At 37.3% G+C, this 19,004-nt stretch overlaps 1 protein-coding gene across 1 annotated transcript in view; it reads right to left on the bottom strand.

Moving 5' to 3' along the window:
• Positions 1-17,882, bottom strand: part of frs2a (fibroblast growth factor receptor substrate 2a) — a 38,499-nt gene extending 20,617 nt beyond the window's left edge. Inside the window, exon 1 of the mRNA XM_051688970.1 lies at positions 17,535-17,882. The gene's annotated coding sequence lies outside the window, so the exon portion shown is untranslated. The remainder of the gene's footprint in view (positions 1-17,534) is intronic.
• Positions 17,883-19,004: the final 1,122 nt, after the last annotated feature.

Here is a 19,004-nt window from a genome sequence, read left to right on the forward strand (position 1 = left end):
TTTTAGATATATTTTTAGTGATTGAGTAAATAGTGTGTAAGGCAATCTTCCCAAGTTTGTGTAAATCGTATTTGCTAAATTGAATCAGATATATTGGCATTATATTGTCCATTAGCCACCTTGCTCTCTATATAACAGTATCAGCACTGGCATCAAGTCTACTCCTTTTGGATCAAAGGTTTCTTTTCACAACATGTTTTGCGGTGGTTAAGTATTCTAACCAATCCCAGACATGTCAGCAATGAAATGGCGAATCAGAGATGCTTAAATTAGTCAATTAGTCCTATTAGAAATGACAACCGATCCCAATGCGCAAGTTTTAAACAGTCTAAAGCTCAGACATCACATAAGACTCAAAGAAGCTTTAGAACAAAAGTGAAAAGCATAGTCGCTAATTTGGAATTATTTTGGATTTGTAATATGGCGCGCAGCTCACTTTTAATGTAGACTGTAAAATAAATACACTGCAAACGAGCAACGCGACAAAACAACAACGCTCCCATTATTATCAACAAAATGTGGACACGGTGTAAAATAGTGATTTATTGTGCAGTGTAGCTTAATTTAGTTTTTAATGAGAGCATTCTAAACGAATAACAATTTAGTGTTGTCATGCAACTACATTGGCCAATGAGAAGTTCATTTACTGATGTATAAGTAAATAACAGCATAACGTAATTAAGCTCAACAGATCTCAGCTTGTTTTGAATGTGTAGCCTACATAAAAATATATGGCATGAAGTTGAACAAATAAGTATTTAATATAACTTCTGTTAATCTACATTAATAATCGCGATTACAATATCAAGGGAAATAACCGACAATTATGATTTTTGTCATATTCGTGCAGTCCTATTGGCCCTTAAAAATTCCCATATTGGGGACCATTAGTCATGAGACATGCGTACTGTACATAAGACCTCCATGGAAAGATGGACAACTCACCAAACACTTTAATTAAAAACCACAGGGGAATTGCCCCAGTTAAGATTGCACTCCTCTGACATCATCACCCTAAACAGACACCCAAAGACGAGGGTTATGAGTGTTTTGCAAACTGTGTGATGGCTGAAGCCACTGTGTCTCTCCCCCGCACAATGTTCACATTCCACAGGGCACAGGGTGTGGATACAGAGGTGGTTAAAAAAAAAAAATGGCTTTCTATCTCTCTCTTTCGCTCGCCCACTCCTTCTCTATTGGTTCTGCAGAGGCTTGTCAAACAGCAGCCAATCTGTGACTCACTGGATTTGCATTCTGGGAACGGTGTGGGGTCACTGGAGCACTGAAGTGTTATGCTGCATTTGTAAAGAATTCTAATAGTATAAACGCTCTGCTGGAAAAAGTGAGTCAAGAGAAGGCTCTTAACTAGCACTTTAGAGCTCATATTAACAGCCATTTGATGCCATCATATGCAATTTTGTTCAACATCTTGCCAATTTGCATTTTACTTGTACATATAAATTTATTAGCTGTCCCACAACTCTGATGAGTTACTGAGAATTGTAGTGTCACATTACAATGTGCTGTTACAATGCATGCCATGCCTCCTATTTTAAAACACTCATAACAAATTCCAGCATGACTATTTATATCTGTTGCACAAATAACATGGAATTCAGGAGCAGAATTAGAGGCTATAAAATTATTCTGTGTCTCCAGTAAAAACTAGATTTTTATATTTTCTGAAGAAAGTTCTTATTCTGAACCGGTAGCATTTTAAAAAAGTATATACCGGAACCGTATGTTTGTCATGACTTCGGTTCCATTTACAAGTTCTGAACAGATGCAACACCTTGATAAAATCCTTTGACAAGTGTTTCCGGCACGGCAACACCACTATTGAATCAGCAGCACAAAACATACAGCGTGACCAATGTAGTCCAATTCCCAAATGAATGACTCTTACACTGAAAAATAAAAATAAAATGATTTTTGCTGCTTGTTCAACTTATGAAACTTTTATGTGTTTTTGTGCATGATGAATATAGAGGGGGTATACTTGTTAGTGTTTCATGTTTTGTTTTAAGTTTCTGTTGTGTTGGAGTTTTGGGGATTACCATTACTGGTCGACCGATATGGGTTTTTAAATGGCTGATGCCGATATCCAGAGAGCAGGGTGGCCGATAGGCCGATACAATGCCAATATATCACACAATTTAATATAGTAAATAACGTAACATAACATAAAATAGCTTATTTAGCACTATGTTTACTCAATTTCACACAAAACAGTAGTCCAGCAACCACAGATGGCATGTCCACATTAGCAATCGCATTTTCTCAAAAAACACAAAATCAAACCAATTGTACATACAGTGCACAGTGAATATGACATTTACTTGTAGCGCACGTGAAGCGCTTTAAATTTGAAGTTGCTCTCACGTGCTCGTGCAGATCCAGTGCGAGCAGCAATCTCCTGACCATTTAAAAGGCCTGGATTGCCTGCTTGGATTATCACGGACTGACCATCATGATTTGTGAATCAGAGGAACTTTTGATCCTCATCCTGAAGTTTTTGATTCTGGCTGATAGAATACACGCTTGGAGGAAGATATTAGATAAGCGCTCGACGGGAAGAAAACGCTGGATTTTCGTGAGGTTCGTGAATTACATCTGTTTAAACGAGATATCTGCATATTTGCAAAGGTATATAATAGGAGTATTTTTGATATTTGCCTTTTATCATAAGAAAGGAACGTTAAAATTAACAGGGAATTGATGAGGAGGGGCTGATAGAATACGTGCTTCAGAGGTAAATAAATGAGAGATCCACAGGATGCTGGATCTGCTCAAGTTTTGTGAGGTTGGTTTATTACATCTGTTTAAACTTGAAATTAGCATATTTGCAGACTGTATATGATATTAGTTTTATTGATATTTGCCTTTTTATCATTAGACAAGACAGTAAAAAGTTACAGGGAACTGTTGAGAGGAGAGAGAATAAAACCGGCGAGCACTTTAACATTATGAGATCAAACACATCTGCCGCAGCTCTGATATGCGGACCATTTAAATGAGACTGTGTTGCACACCAGTCTATTATTGTAGTAACACGATGGTACATAACAAAAAATGAACTGTGACTGGTCGTTTACATGTCTCAGTCGCTTCACATGCAAGCAGGCGATTCTCTTGCCTTCAAGAAACAAATCGGCCTGGGGCCTGGGTAGCTCAGTGGTAAAATATGCTGGCTACCACCACTGGAGTTCGCTAGTTCGAATCCCAGGGTGTGCTGAGTGACTCCAGCCAGGTCTCCTAAGCAACCAAATTGGCCCGGTTGCTAGGGAGGGTAGAGTCACATGGGGTAACCTCCTCGTGGTCGCTATAATGTGGTTTGTTCTCGGTGGGGCGCATGGTGAACAAGAAACAAATCAGCCAAAGGGGAAACCATCATGGTGAAGAGTGGAGCTTGAGCTAATGATGAGGACAGGTAGGTGTTGCACATGAAATTGATTGCTGGCTTCATTGAGCAATTGCTGCGTAACCATAGCATAGTTACTAAACTAGACTCTATGGTGCATCAAACCAGTGTGTATTTAGCATGCGATCATTCACTTTCACTAGTTAGTAAATAAAGAAATAAAAGAGATTTATTTGAGTTACAATGACACATCTAAATTTGTAGATAAGAGTTGATCCAATTCAGCAAGATTCTTTCTACACAACGTATTTGTGTTGAGATTATATAGTAATTTTACATTAAGGAAACTCATTTTAAACATGTGGAACCACTTTCCACGACTGAATGAAGTTCAGGCAAAGAAGTTTTCTTTTTTTGTGTGTGTGTATGTGTTCTTTTGAATCCACAGCATGAAGCACACCCTGGCCACGTTTACATGCACCCTCATAATGCGATTATAATGCGATTAAGGCAATACTACGATTTAACTGTGGCTCATGTAAACAGAATTTTGTGATTATGATATTGCGATTATGCTTATAATCAGAGTCATGACAATCGCAGTAAGATATGTGGAGTACTCATATTTTAATCGCTTTATACTGGCATGCAAATGCTTTAATCGCATTTCTTCAACTCTGACCAAAGTGCGCCTGCACCAGTGCTGCAGACAAATCATGTTCCATTCAAGTACAGGTTTGAAAACCTCATGACAAATAAGAAGCAGCACTTATTTTTGGGCTTCATGTAAAATGGCGGTTCCATGCACCATTTTCCAGCGGTGGTGCTCCCCCCATCTACAGCCCCATGGCAGAAGAAAACATATTTTGCCCGAGTTGTGAATGTCCGTTTGCAGTCTAAATTCAATGTTGGTGAGATAAAAAGATCATATGCCGCAAAATAATGGGAAGGAAACACATCTTTAAAAATGAGCTTGTGCTCGTGGGCGAAAAACAACATCCATCGCGTGTATTCCGAGTTAGAGGTCGAGCAATATATCGGTTTTGCCGATTAATCGGCATCGATAACAGATTTCTGGAACTATCGGTTATGGGCAAAAATCCACCCTGTTGTGTCCGGTGCTGGATCGGCTGGGAAGGGTCCGCTATCTTTATACAATATGAGATTTATACATCACTTCATTGATGCCTTGTGGTGTTTGTTTTGACACGTGGAGCGGAAACACTTCAGATGCGGATTTAAAACATCAACAATGAAAAGGTAAGAAAACAGTACACTACAGTACACGTTGTCATATCATTATAAAGTAATTAATTTGTTGACTAGATTCTGCATTAGTAGAGAGCAGCAGTATGTTTGCCGACAAGGCTGAGAGGATGCTAACATTAAAGCTAACCTCAAGCGGTTAGAACAATGTGACAAAAATACATACATGTCCTACCCAAATGTTTAAATGTCACGATTGTTACCATCTATTACCATCTGTTCGCATTAGTTTATATCCAGCTGGTCACGTTTATGCATTCGTTAGCTACATATTTAAAGCTAGTGACGTGAGAAAGCAAATTAATATCTGCCGAGAGAAACGTATAAACAAATCAGAAACGCATCTGATTTCAATTCAAACATTTTATCCTCACTGTAATACTATGACTTTAGATCGATCACATTCTTGTGCTAAAAAAGGCTAGACATAGCACAACAAATACAGTTTAACAGAAAGCAGGTGTCGCAATATGCTTTTGAAGTTATTATTAATTAGACAGCCCCTGGCCTGGGCTCATAGTCTGAGCTGCTTCACCACGAGTTCAGCCAAATACCACTGCTATCCATGAATATTGCTACTCTACATACATTATTGCAATAATCAGAGTATTGGTATACATGTAAACGTAGCCACTGACAACGTTTACATGCACTTAAGAAAATGGTTTATTCCAGGGTTTTTGCAGAAAGCAGCGTTCTGAAATGGCATGTAATATGAGAACGCTGATTTCCTTATGCCATTTAAGGGATTAAGAGAAAGCGGTTTAACACACCTAGGTTTCTCCTTGAGAAGTTTTTGAGTAGTGCGCATGAGCGTGGAACAGACCCCAGAACAAACTTCACAGGATGGAGCCCAACAACAAGTCAACACAGCGGAAATAACTCAACATTTTTGGGACTACAGTGGGAAAAGCACATACTCTACTATAAACTATACTTGTACATTTACACACACACTGTAAAATATCGACAGTCCCACACGTTCGCTTATATGCGCTCGTACGATGAGGGAATCCCGGAGTTTTATGTAAGAAGGAAACATCACCATTGCAGCGCAATTCCCTGCATATGGCGACTGAAAGTTAAGGAAACAAACACAGCAACAGCTCTGGAATATCTAGAAATAAAAGCGAAGCAATGGAGAATAAAATGGTGAAGTCTTCTATGGATCCCACGTTTGTTATTTACACAAGCGTCACGGGAAAGTTACGTTGCTGATGAGAAAGTTGCTTACTGACTGAGCCACATATATACGGGAGTAAAGTGTACGTCACTTATACAGTGAATGTAAAGGGGAATGCTGCTTTCTCACAATAAGCCACTTTCTGGTGTCCATGTAAACGTAGTCAATGTTCAGTGTAGTCCGATTCACGAACAAATGACACTTTTGAATCTTCAAAGCAAAAAATACAGTGCTACTTCTGAAGGAATGACTCTCTGGTTCTTTCATTTTGTGATGTCTGACGAAATGAACCAAGAACTGTGACTGTGTTATAAGACTTATCGAAATAATTACTTGATGGTTGTTCGCCACTATTATTTTCACATGCAAATGAGCATATTATTCGCCACAAATTTTTGACAGAAGTTTTAAGCTCTTCACCGGTAGTAGTGAACCTGCAGCAAACCGACAATGAAGAGTTTGCCGCAAAGCTCTTTAGCATGTGAAAATTGTGAGTGGCGTATTTGTGGCAACTCTAGATTTTTTTATACGTGGATGTACGGTGCACTTTCATGTGGCACTTGGATGTGCACTGTACATGCACTGTGCAAATAATGGTAGAAAGTCATGAGTCGAGGATTAGCATGAGCTAACCCCACACCTTTGAACATGGCATTCCAACCCTGGGAAAAAACACGTCCCATTGCATCTCCCCTCCAATAACTCCTTTCTTGCACTCTTCCTTATGGAACGCTACATCCAGAGTCCCAACTCAGAAATGAAGCTACACTTCTTTCCTTCTCACTGGAATGTAAACACTATTTAACGTTTGGTTTCTTGGGCTTTCGGGGTTTGGAAAAATAGGATGCAGAAATTCATGCTTGCTTTAAACCATCTATTTCCAAAGGAGGGCTGTAGATATGACAGACAGCTTGACTCCATGATGAATAAGCACCACGGCACACCCACTCATTACGACAAAGATTTATTTAAACTTTAATAGCTCTGACAGAGAAACTGTCCAGACAAGCATTTGCCTAAGTGCCCTAGTTCTCACTAAGGGTTTGTCCTCAAAAACACCAGAGGAAAGAAACAAATCTGATCTATTGATTAGACACTCAATATAAACTTTCAGAGTGGATGGGGAAATGGGCACATTCTCTTATTATCAGAGAAAGATGGAAGTGGGTTTTTATCAAGAGCAGAGGATAAAGTAGGGAGGTGGTGGAGTTTTTGGATGCCCATATAGTAGGGTCAGAAATTAAGGGGGCTCGGGACAAAATCCCTCCATTATTTAAAATGTTTGGACAAAAAAATGCACTTGAAATTAGGGCTGGGCAAAAACAAAAAAAAAGATTTTGATAATTTTTTTATTTTTATTTAGTCGATTCAATATCGATTCTCAAAAGCCATGGCTCGACCTTTTACTCCGTGCAACCCACCACAACAATAAGAGGAATTCAGTGGTAGCTCAGTGGTTAAGGCTCTGGGTTACTGATCAGAAGGACGGGGGTTCAAGCCCCAGCACTGCCAAGATGCCACTGTTGGGCCCTTGAGCAAGGCCCTTGACCCTATCTGCTCCAGGGGCACCGTATCATGGCTGACCCTGCACTCTGACCCCAGCCTAGCTGGGATATGTGAAAAAGAAGAATTTCACTGTATATGTGCAAATGTATAATGTGTGATAAATAAAGAAAATTATAAATTAAATCACACGCATTTGCAACTAAATTTCTCACTATGCGACTAAAAATGAATATATTTGGCAACTGGCTGGTAAACGTTGAATTATGTGTCAAGAATAGACTGTACCTGGGGGGGCCTGGGTAGCTCAGCGAGTAAAGATGCTAACTACCACCCCTGGAGTCACGAGTTCGAATCCAAGGCGTGCTGAGTGACTCCAGCCAGGTCTCCTAAGCAACCAAATTGGCCCGGTTGCTAGGGAAGGTAGAGTCACATGGGGTAATCTCCTCGTGGTTGCTATAATGTGGTTCTCTCTCTCAGTGGGGCACGTGGTGAGTTGTGTGTGGATGCCGTGGAGAATAGAGTGAAGCCTCCACACGCGCTACGTCTCCGTGGTAACGTGCTCAACAAGCCACGTGATAAGATGCTCAGACTGACGGTCTCAGATGCGGAGGCAACTGAGATTCGTCCTCCACCACCCGGATTGAGGTGAGTCACTACGCCACCATGAGGACTTAGAGCGCATTGGGAATTGGGCATTCCAAATTGGAAAAAAAAAGAATAGACTGTACCATAGACTGCATTTTGATACTGAGATAAATAGTCATCTTAAAGAGAAAGGATATGGGATCTGATCATCTGTCATTTATCCTTTTTTTAATCAAACCCAAAGCTGAAGAAGTACATTGTAGTATAGTGCTCAAAACTATTTATAAATAAAACTTTTAATAATGTAAATTATACATATACTGTACATACATTCTCACATTAAGCAATTGTTAGCCTAAAGAACCCTTTTGTGCAAAAAGGGTTCTAATTTTTTATTGTAAACCTTTGTAAATAGAACCTTTTTGGCATAAAGGGTTCTTTGGAGCGGAGTAAAGAACTCTAGGGTTATACAGGTATATAGAACCCTAAAGAACCTTTTTTTTTTTTTTTTCACAAGTGTAAAGAGAAATAAACATTTAATTGTAATAAGGCATAGCACAGATGAGATAAAGCCATTCAAGTCTCTCTCATTAAAATGCGCTCATTTATAGACACTGTTTACAGAAATGCCGAATTCTCTTAAAGAGACAGTACCGGTTTTAAACACGTGTCAACAAATCAATGTAGTGGGGCTTTTCCACTGCACGGTACGGCTCGACTCGACTCTGCTCGCTTTTGGGGGGTTTTCCACTGTGGATAGTACCTGGTACCTGGTACTTTTTTTAGTACCACCTCGGTCAAGGTTCCAGGCTAGCCGAGCCGATACTAAATGTGACGTCAAAACCCTGCAGATCACTGATTATAGATAATCGTTCAGCCCTAGTGTACAATACTTGGGCCAATACAGTATTTCAGATGGTGAAATACCCTAGTAAGTAACAGCATGATACATTATTTGGCTATAATTACACTGCAAGTATGATCAGCCATATGTGTAAAAGCAGATCCCACTCGAGTGTGTGTGTGGGATGGGTAAGAGGCAGAGAGCTTTTCAGTAAGTGCGCACACTAATGTTGTGCTTTCTTGGTATACACAAAGAGAGAGAGTTCTTCCTCACGCTGTCGTGTCACCCTGGTAACCCAGCACTCCCAGTATGGCCAGCTGGTGTATGCTGAGCGACTCACACACATCAAACAAGCCCGCCAAAGTTTACTTTAACTCACCAGAAAGAGAGACATCGTGTCAGAGCGGGGGTGGTAAAATAGTTTTGTTTTTTTGTGTAAATGGAAATTTGGAACTTTTACTACAATGTAGTATTACAATGAAGTATTTGCCTTCCGATATATAGCTTTCAAAAATCTCTGTATTCAAACCTGTTAATATAGTTTTCACCCTTTTAAAGATGTTACCTTTTTTAAAACTTGTTCAATTAAATATGACTATCCAATGCATTCCATTATATTAATTTTAAACAATGTAAATAACATCTAATACAGGCCTTCAATTAAAAAAAAATATTTTTAAAAGGAAACTTTGGGGTGAATCTCATGTCTAGGCTATATTTCACCCAAAATTAAAAAAGTAATAACAATTATTATCCAACAGTAAAAATAACTATTACAATCATTTAATTAGTAAATATATATATAAGTAAAATGGCTTTACAGTAATAGAATTTGAGGGAAAATGTGCTTTAATTGTAAAAGTCCTTAAAATTGGCTTTACTGACACCATGCCAAATATGTATTTTTTTTATATTTTTATTTTGGGCAAATGTGGAAAAAAACGGATTTCCAGAATCCAGTCATAAAATTTTTATTTACCTATAAAACTCGGAATTTCACAGAATTTGAAAGATTTTGCACAAAAATAAAAGCTCAATTTAAATGGACGTATAAAATTGAAAAATTACAATAATCCTACTGTATAGTAAAATGTAATATTCACTGTAATAATAATATCATTAAAAATTATATTTTAAGCAAAATAACTCCAATGTTGTGTTTTAGATAGAAGCACTTCATTTGATAAAAATAGTGCAATGTTATGTTGGAAATTAATATTTCTATACTTAAATGTTCTATTTTAATTTAAGTATTATGCCTTCCTTTGATTAGACATTTTTTTAATTGTAAAATTAAACCTTAAAAACATGGAATTCAGAAAAATAAGAAAGGGAAACACGGAATATAGGAAAATATAAAACGGAATTTGTTAAAAAAATAAAACCGATTTCAAAGCCCCTAGAAATGTGACCTGGACATGTTTTTGTAAGATTCACCCAGTTGAAACTATGAAATAGAGGCTATTAGCTCTTCACATAGCAAACAAGCTTAAGCTTGTGTGGGAGGCGCAAGATCAGAAAGCGAGCGGCCGACCTCGCTGCATGATCCTTCTCAAGAGAGGACAAGAGAAGGGGGAGGGAAAGAAAGAGAGAGATAAAGAGAAGTGATTGCTCAAGAGAATCCATCTGAAATACAGATATCAAGCACGGTTCAGCTCAGTCACTGAGGACAAAGAGGGCAGCCGCTGACCCTGTGTGCTTTTCACAGCTGACCCGGTGAGAGTTAAGCCGCACTGAATCCAGGATCATATTTTAAACTCCCACTTGGTGATGTCAGCGTCGAATTACACTGAACGCTGTAGTCTGCAATAAAACATTTTAGCTATTTAATGCAGAAACATTTCCAGAGAATGACACATATAATAATACTGTAACAAAATCTTGTGGCAATGATCACAGTTGGACTTTTTTCAGCAGTGGTATATTTACTGTTGTGCGCGCGCCCATGAGCCCGCAAAGCCGGACCCCTATTTACGCGTGTTAGTGGAGGAATAGTTTAAAAAGACCTTGGGTTATTCATGTTCGCCTTGTCATGTGTATGTTTATTTACTGGGAGCTTTTATAATGAAATAATGAAATGCCTCAATGCAGATAATAACTTGCATTATTTCTATTAAACATGAATATATATATAGATAACATAAACCAGGAGCAATTCTAGGATCTCAGTCGTAGGGGGGCTCAGCCCCCAGTGACACCAGTGGTTGGCATCAAATAAACGTCTTTTATGTGTTTTGAGTGAGTCATTAAACAATTGATAAAGCACTGAGTCGTTCACAAAAGAAACAAGTCCAATTATACTTTAAATTTGCATATCTACAAATCAGAGTGTGGTTAAGTATCATAAGCGTTTTCCCCACAAATGACAACAAAGCATAGCTATGATTTTGTGAACTGCTGTGCATGACTATACAAAAAGACAACAATATTAGACTATAAATAATTATCAATTGCATCCTGATGTCGTTGTAAAGTCATCAGTCACTTTTACTCATAATTCATCCAACCACTTTCTCTCCCGGAACGAGATTACCGAAGTAAACGATTGACATAGGACTATCTCCTCCTCTCCTTCAGTCGGTCAACAGATCCTAATCCTCTCTCCTACAGTGAAGGGTGCAGTTGTTAAGTGGGTCAAATAAATGATATGCTCCTTCACAGCCCGCACTCGAATGCTGTTGGCTCGTGCTATAGTCAGTCTTTACAGGCATGAAAAGCCACTAAAGTGGTCTCGTGCTTCAAACTACAGCTCATTGAATTCAAAAGGGAGAGATGTTAGTGAACGAGAAATATGAGTTGGTGTATGGAGGTGAACAAGAACGATTTGTTTGCTTAACACATTTGTCCAAAAAGACTGTTATGTTCACGAACGAAACATCACGACTGGGAGCAGTGTAGAAAGCACATACCAAGCGTTACATTGCCTCAAGGATATTTATGAACCATTATAACTTAATGCCAGGTAAAGTAAATTGTGGCTGGGTTATTCACATTTCATACGCCTGAAGCCTAAGGTACCCCCTTAAAAGGCTCCAAGGAGTTGAGTGTGAGATATCAACTGAAGGTTAAGTGATGAATGGTTCTGGCTCTCCGTCTCATTGTTGAATGATTCTTCCGATGATGATTCAGCTCAATTCTTCCAACACGGATATTATGATCGAAGAATGACAGAAATGCTAAATGATGCTATTTCACTGCAAACTGAAGCCACTGAAAAGACCTGGACGCCCTTCACAACTCTTCCTTTATTCTACAGAACTCAGAATGGTCTCAAAATCCGATACATTTTAATCTGAGTAGAAAAAAATATATTTCTGCCATGCATACACACACACAACATTATCACCATTAACAAGTTCCTGGTGAGTTCCGTTTACCAAAAAAAAAAAAATCATCATCGCTAAAACATAAGCAACAATCCATGTGCAAAGTGGCTATTCTATTAGTGCCAGTTCCAAAATCTAGCCTATCGACAGCATTGTCAAAGGAAAATAATTTGTTTTCAATTTTAATTGTTAATAAATATTTAGTAAATACAGTGGCAAGAAATGGTATGGAAACCCTCTGGATATTCACAGAATGAATGTCATTAAACATTCACAGTGCTGTGGATAAAGTAAGTGAACCCTTGGATTTATTAACTGGTCAATCCTTCTTTGGCAGCAGTAACCTCAACCAAGCGTTTCCGGTGGCTGCGGATTAGACCTTCACAACGTTCAGAAAGAATTTTGGACCATTCTTCCTTACAGAACTGATCAGCTCAGCCATATTCTTAGTACGTCTGGTGTGAATGGCTTTCTTGAGGTCATTTCACAGCATCTCTATTGGGTTAAGGTCTGGGCTCTGACTGGGACACTCCAAAAGGTGGATTTTCTTTTTTTGAAGTCATTCTGTAGTGGATTTACTTCATCATTGTCCTGCTGCAACTTCTATTGAGCTTCAGCTAACGCACAGCCATCCTGACATTATCCTGTTGGATATCTTGATAAACTTGGGAATTAATTTTTCCCTCAATGATGGCAAGCGATCCAGGCCTTGAAGCAGCCCCAAATCATGATGCTCCCTCCATCGTACTTCACCGCTGGGATGATGTTTTCATGTTGGTATGCGGTGCCCTTTTTACGCCATACGTAATGCTGCGTGTTCTTCCCAAACAATTCAACCTTAGTTTCATCAGTCCACAAAATATTTTCTCAGTAGCATTGTGGAGTGTCAAGGTAAACGTCAGGCGTGCAGCAATGTTTTTGATGGAAACCAGCGGCTTTCTTCGTGATGTCCTGCCATGAACACCATGCCTGTTTAATGTTTTCCATATGGTAGACTCATAAACAGAGATGTAAACCAGTTCCAATGATTCCTTCAAGTCTTTAGCATTCACTCTATGTTCTTTTTTACCTCTTTGTGCATGCTGCGGTGTGCCCTTTGAGTCATCTTGGCTGGACGGCCACTTCTAGGGAGAGTACCTATAGTACTAAATCATCTCCATTTATAGACCATTTGTCTAACTGTGCAGATGAATATCTAAGCTCTTCAAGATAACTTTGTTACCCTTTCCAGCTTTATGCAAAGCAACAATTCTTGATCGTAGGTCTTCTGAGATCTCTTTTTTGCGAGGCATGGTCCACGTCACCATATGCTTCTTGTGAATAGCAAACTAATCGACACCTCCAATCTCGTTTTATTAACTGGATGCCAGGTTTGTGAACTCCTGATTCTAATTAGCTTTTGTTGATGTCATTAGCCTAGGGGTTCATACTTTTTCCAACCTATACTGTAAATGTTTGAACGATGTATTCAATATGTACAACCATATTTTAAGACAAATTTATATATAAATGCAGTTAATTCCAAAGGGTTCACATACTTTTTCTTGCCACTGTAGTGCTTGTTTCATTTCAGCAATTTTGTGTAGATCTTATTTACTGTAATTACAACATTATGTAGCCTACAGGTCAGCATTACATCAACCATTTGTCAGTGTTCTCTCTAGATATCAGTATCTGCAATTGAAAAACCCATATCACTCAACCAGTAATTGACACACAACACTACTAAATGCTTAACAGTCATAAACATTTACTTCTAACGTTCACAAATAGCTAAATTAATATAGACAAGTTAATGCATTCCAAGCATCTTTCTGCTGATAAGAGTAAATGATGTGAACTGTGCCAGAGAAAATGTCAAATGTAATAACGGGAAACATAAAGGCAATGCTGAGTCACTGGACAAACAGCACAAACACAGACTGAGGTAGCATGTGTTACACTGTGTATTCTGCACACTGTTAACGGACTACTCTTATGATCTGTAGCCATGCTATCTGGCTTTTCCATCTTAATCTTCACATCTATCAACACAAGCACATTTGTAGCATGAAGAGTTGCCCCCAAGCCACTTACCTTTATGTTTCTACTCAGACATGTAGAATCCTTGAACAGCACATATCAGTGTGAAAAAAGGTTGTGGTTTTTCTTTGTCATCACACCCAAAGGTTCTTCACTTAAGTGCAATCATTTTAGTTAACTGCCATTACTTCAGATGTGACCTAAAATACACCACACCCATTAAAAACGTGCCAAATGTGTACTAATAAGCTCCATGCCATCTAGACAAGCATATCAATCTTATAAGAAGGTCTCTTTTACGGGCAGGTCTCCAGTCAGTGTATTAATTACTAGTGGTTGGATGCCGCTATCACCATGTAGAAAGTAGGGTAGCCGATAGCCAATATAATGCTGATAGATAAAACAAATTAATGAGTGCAAATGCGATGTACACCAAATTGCTCAATTTAAATGAACACTTATTTCACACTATTTACTCAGAATTCACAAAACTGAATATTTGCATTGCTCAAAAGTGCTGCTGAACTTCCAAGAACGGATGAAAACTGGACAATCCTGGTCATGTGGGGCATGTCCACCTGGGTCAACAGGTAAGAATCGGCTAAACAGTTACTGTAGCATTGTCAGGCTTCAGGCTGGTTTCTTGAAACCACAAAATCCTTAAGGAGCTCCGAGAATGAATGCTGGTGATGGAGTGTTACGAATCACACCGATAAAAGCTGACTGTTAGTACTACTTAAATGTACACTGATACTGAGCATCGTTACATGTCATTAGATGGAACATATATAAAGAAATGTTGAATAAAAGATTGCTAAAATGCAACAAAATGTGTATATACCAGTTAATGTGAATGGAACTGTGCTTTAAAAAGCAAACATGTTTTTAGCAGCAAGATAATGAATGGTCTGTAGGTCCATACAATGCAAGTGAATGGTGATCAAAAGTTAAAAGCTCCAAAAAGCATATAAAGGCAGCATAAAAGTAATCCACACAACACCAGTGGTTAAAGCTATAACTTCAGAAGCGATACCATAGGTGTGGGTGAGAAACAGACCAATATTTAAGTCCTTTTTTACTATAATTGTGGAGATTTGTAGAAACAGTTGATTTGTTTCTCACCCAAAGTGACTGCATTGCTTCAGAAGACATTTATGAAACCACTGGAGTCATATTGATTACTTTTATGCTTACTTTATGTGATTATTGGAGCTTCAAAGATCTGGCCACCATTCAGTTGTATTGAAAGGGACCTAAAGAGCTGAAATATTCTTCTAGAAATCTTGTTTTCTGCAGAAGCAAAAAAGTCATAAAAAAGTGAGTAAATGATGAGAGAATTTTAATTTTTGGATGAACTATTCCTTTAAACATAACTCTAATATACAGAACTACTGTATAATATAACAACTGTTAAACATGTTTGTGGGTTATGATGGCAACCCAACCCACCAAACCTTCAGCTATTCGCCATAATGCCATACAACCACCAAATCACTTTAGACTTATTTAACCTCTGTTTGTAAGCAATACTGATCTTCTGAAACATCTTCTACATAAACTCAATTTCATAAAGAAATACTCCAGACTTCATCACTTATCCTATATCAAGTTAACTACACTAAACTAGTTAAAACATTTGGTAACACTTTCTATGAAGCCCATATGTATAATGCATTGTAAAGGCATTATACTGCATTCATAATGTCTTATAAAACACCTTATAATAAGTTATAACTTCTCATAAATAATTATAACTACAGTTATAAGACTTTCCCTATTCATAGTTATACTTTAGAGTATAATGCATTATAACACATGCAACATCCAATTTTAACGCAGCAGAAGTTAATAAAGTTAATCGTATAAATGCTGTATTGTGTAAACAGTCAAAAGACTTTATGACGTGATCATATAAAAGTAAAGTTACAAAAGCAATTTCTTATAAACAGACATAACATAAACTTGTAACATACAATACATTACAAGTCAAATGTATATAATGGAAGGTATTTATAAAATAAGATGCACAAACATTAAAGTTTATTGAATAGAGTCCAGTATAGAATCAATTTGATTTTTCTTTATTTTTCATTCTTGGGTGTGTTTTACACCCAAGAAGATTGGCTACATGTGTGATCAACACACACATTTTGTTTTTTTTCTCGAATGAGAGTTCCTGATATATTTGAACCTTGTAGCATTACAAGTGTTTTTCTTAATGTCTCAAAATTTACATTGAATGTGTGATATTTTGTATTTTTTGCGTGTGTAATGTATATAACTTCCAGCATGACTTGTAATGTCTTATAACCACTTATAAACGTCCATAAGATATTTTTAAGACATTGCTTTTGTCACTTAAAGCATACCTATTATATATATATATATATATATATATATATACACATACAGTGTTGGGTAAGTTACTCTAAAAAAGTAATTAATTACCACCTACTAGTTACATCTTCTACAGTGTAATTAGATTACTGTACTAATTACTCTTTATGAAAAGTAATTGCATTACTTATTACTAATTACTTTCTAAAACCCTGATCAACCTCGACCAGATGAAAAATAAAAGGATAGACATGAAACTGTTCTTTTAATTCTTTCAAATAAATCAAATCAATTATTCATGAACTGGCCAAAGAATTTAAAGGGGCAGCGTTAAACTAGAAAACATATATTTTAACATTAGACCTTAAATTTTGATTTTAAATTCACTATTGTTTTATATAGAATTGTTCTAGAGTCTATACAGTATTAAACGCAATTACATCAGAAGTAACTATAATTAAATTACTGAAAAATTAAGAGTAATCCCTTACTTTTCTCACTGAAAAAGTAATTTAATTACAGTAATTAATTACTTAGTAATGCATTACACCCAACACTGTATATATAATACATTATAAGTTCTGCAGATAGAATTGGATGTTGCTTGTGTTATAATGCATTATAATATATGAATAGGTAAGTATTATAACGCTTTATAATGGTGGTTACAGTAATTTATGAGAAGCTACAACATGTTATAAGGTGTATTATGAGTCATTACTAATGCATTATAATGCCTTTACAATGCATTATAAATATAGGCTTCATAGAAAGTGTTACCAAACCTTTTTTATTATTATTATTATTATTATTTGTAGGTATACTTTGATAAAATCTGTGTAACTCACTGAGTTTATTGAAACACACATGCTTTAACACGCCGGCGTCGTACTTTCTTACACTACAGAAAATATAAGTTTTAATCTCTGTTTTGTACCAAATTAACCGACCCAAAAGAGAAAATATGATATAAGCCCCAAGTATTGGTTTGTTTGTATTATATAATAGTAAGCGAAGCTACTATGCTAATTACGTAGCCAGCTAATAACTAATAACTGCAAAGCGGTTTTAATGTTATGAAATATGAAGTAAATGCGTACTTACTATAGTCATATCATGTGTGTAGATGAGGGCAGTAAACGTGTTTTTCCAGTCAGATGTGTAAAATCTCTTCACAGGACTCATCGCCCGTATGAAACTCCCTCACACTGACCAAAAACAGCTAAACTTATCCATCTCTCCATCGCTCACACTCCAGAAACAGGAAAAAGAAGAAGAGGAAAACACTTTAAAAGGTAATTCCGACAGATTTGTGAAGCCTGGTTGTTTTCGTTGTGATTTTTGTCTAAATAAATTCTAATTTCGCTTGATGAACAGCAACAGATCCAATGTGAGCTCGAGCAGCTCCGTTCTGAATCTCATCAGGCCCAAGAGCGAAAGAGAGCTGCCCCATTACCAGAACCCCTCTACCAAAAATAAGCCTACAAGGTTCAGTAGTATCCATCTGCAGAGCCATACGTCACAGCTGTTTCAGGCCAGCAGCTATGGAGTTAAATATGTGCCACAATTCTGCGCGCGCAAGATGAAATTTTGAGCGCACAAAAATGTTCTGCACGCGCAAGATGAAATTGAGCAAACAAAAAGTTATTTTGCGCGGGCAAGATGATATTTTGAGTGCAAAAAAAAATGTCTGCATGCACAAGAAGATATTTGGAGCAGACAAGCATTTTTCTGCACGCGCAAGATGAAATTGAGCAAACAAAAAGTTATTTTGCACATGCAAGATGATATTTTGAGCACACAAAAAAGTTTCTGCACTCACAAGATGATATTTTGAGCACAATTTTTTTTCTGCAATACGCAAGATGAAATTGAGCACGCAAAAAGTTCTTTTGCATGCGCACGATGATATTTTGAGCACACAAAAAAATGTCTGCATGCACGAGATGATATTTTGAGTGTACAAAAAGTTATTTTGCATGCGCAAGATGATATTTTGAGTGCACAAAAAAATTCTGCAGGCGCAAGATGATATTTTGAGTGCACAAAATGTTATTTTGCGTGCGCTTGAACTCCATTTTTAAAGCAATGTATCTTCTTGCAAAGATAAATTCATTTTGAGCAAACGAAAATCAATTTTGCGCTTGAAAGTTTATTTGAATGTGAATTTGCTCAGAATTCTTCAATTTTGCTTTCTCCTCCCACTCTGCGTGCAAAATACCTTTTTGCATGCTCAAAATATTGTAAACAATTTTTGTGCGCTCAAATATAATTTTGTGCACGCAGAATTGTGGCATAAGTATAACTCCATAGAGGTTAGGGCGGGGCTAATGACAAAACAACAATCATGGCGGAGAGCACGTTGTTGTCTTTGTAATATCTTAATAAATCTATCATTATTTGGTGAACAATGAATCTATATCAATGCTTAGTTTTTATATGCTTACTACTGAATCTGTAGGTGTGTTTTTTGTTATTTTTATTGAAGCTTGAATTTTTTGTCATGCTTTATTAAATCAAATATTTTTCAGGGGACATTTCGATTACCAGTGCAATACTCAAACCAGCCCGTCT

This window comes from Myxocyprinus asiaticus, chromosome 45 (genome assembly GCF_019703515.2).
Source record: "Myxocyprinus asiaticus isolate MX2 ecotype Aquarium Trade chromosome 45, UBuf_Myxa_2, whole genome shotgun sequence".
NCBI classification, from domain to species: Eukaryota; Metazoa; Chordata; class Actinopteri; order Cypriniformes; family Catostomidae; genus Myxocyprinus; species Myxocyprinus asiaticus.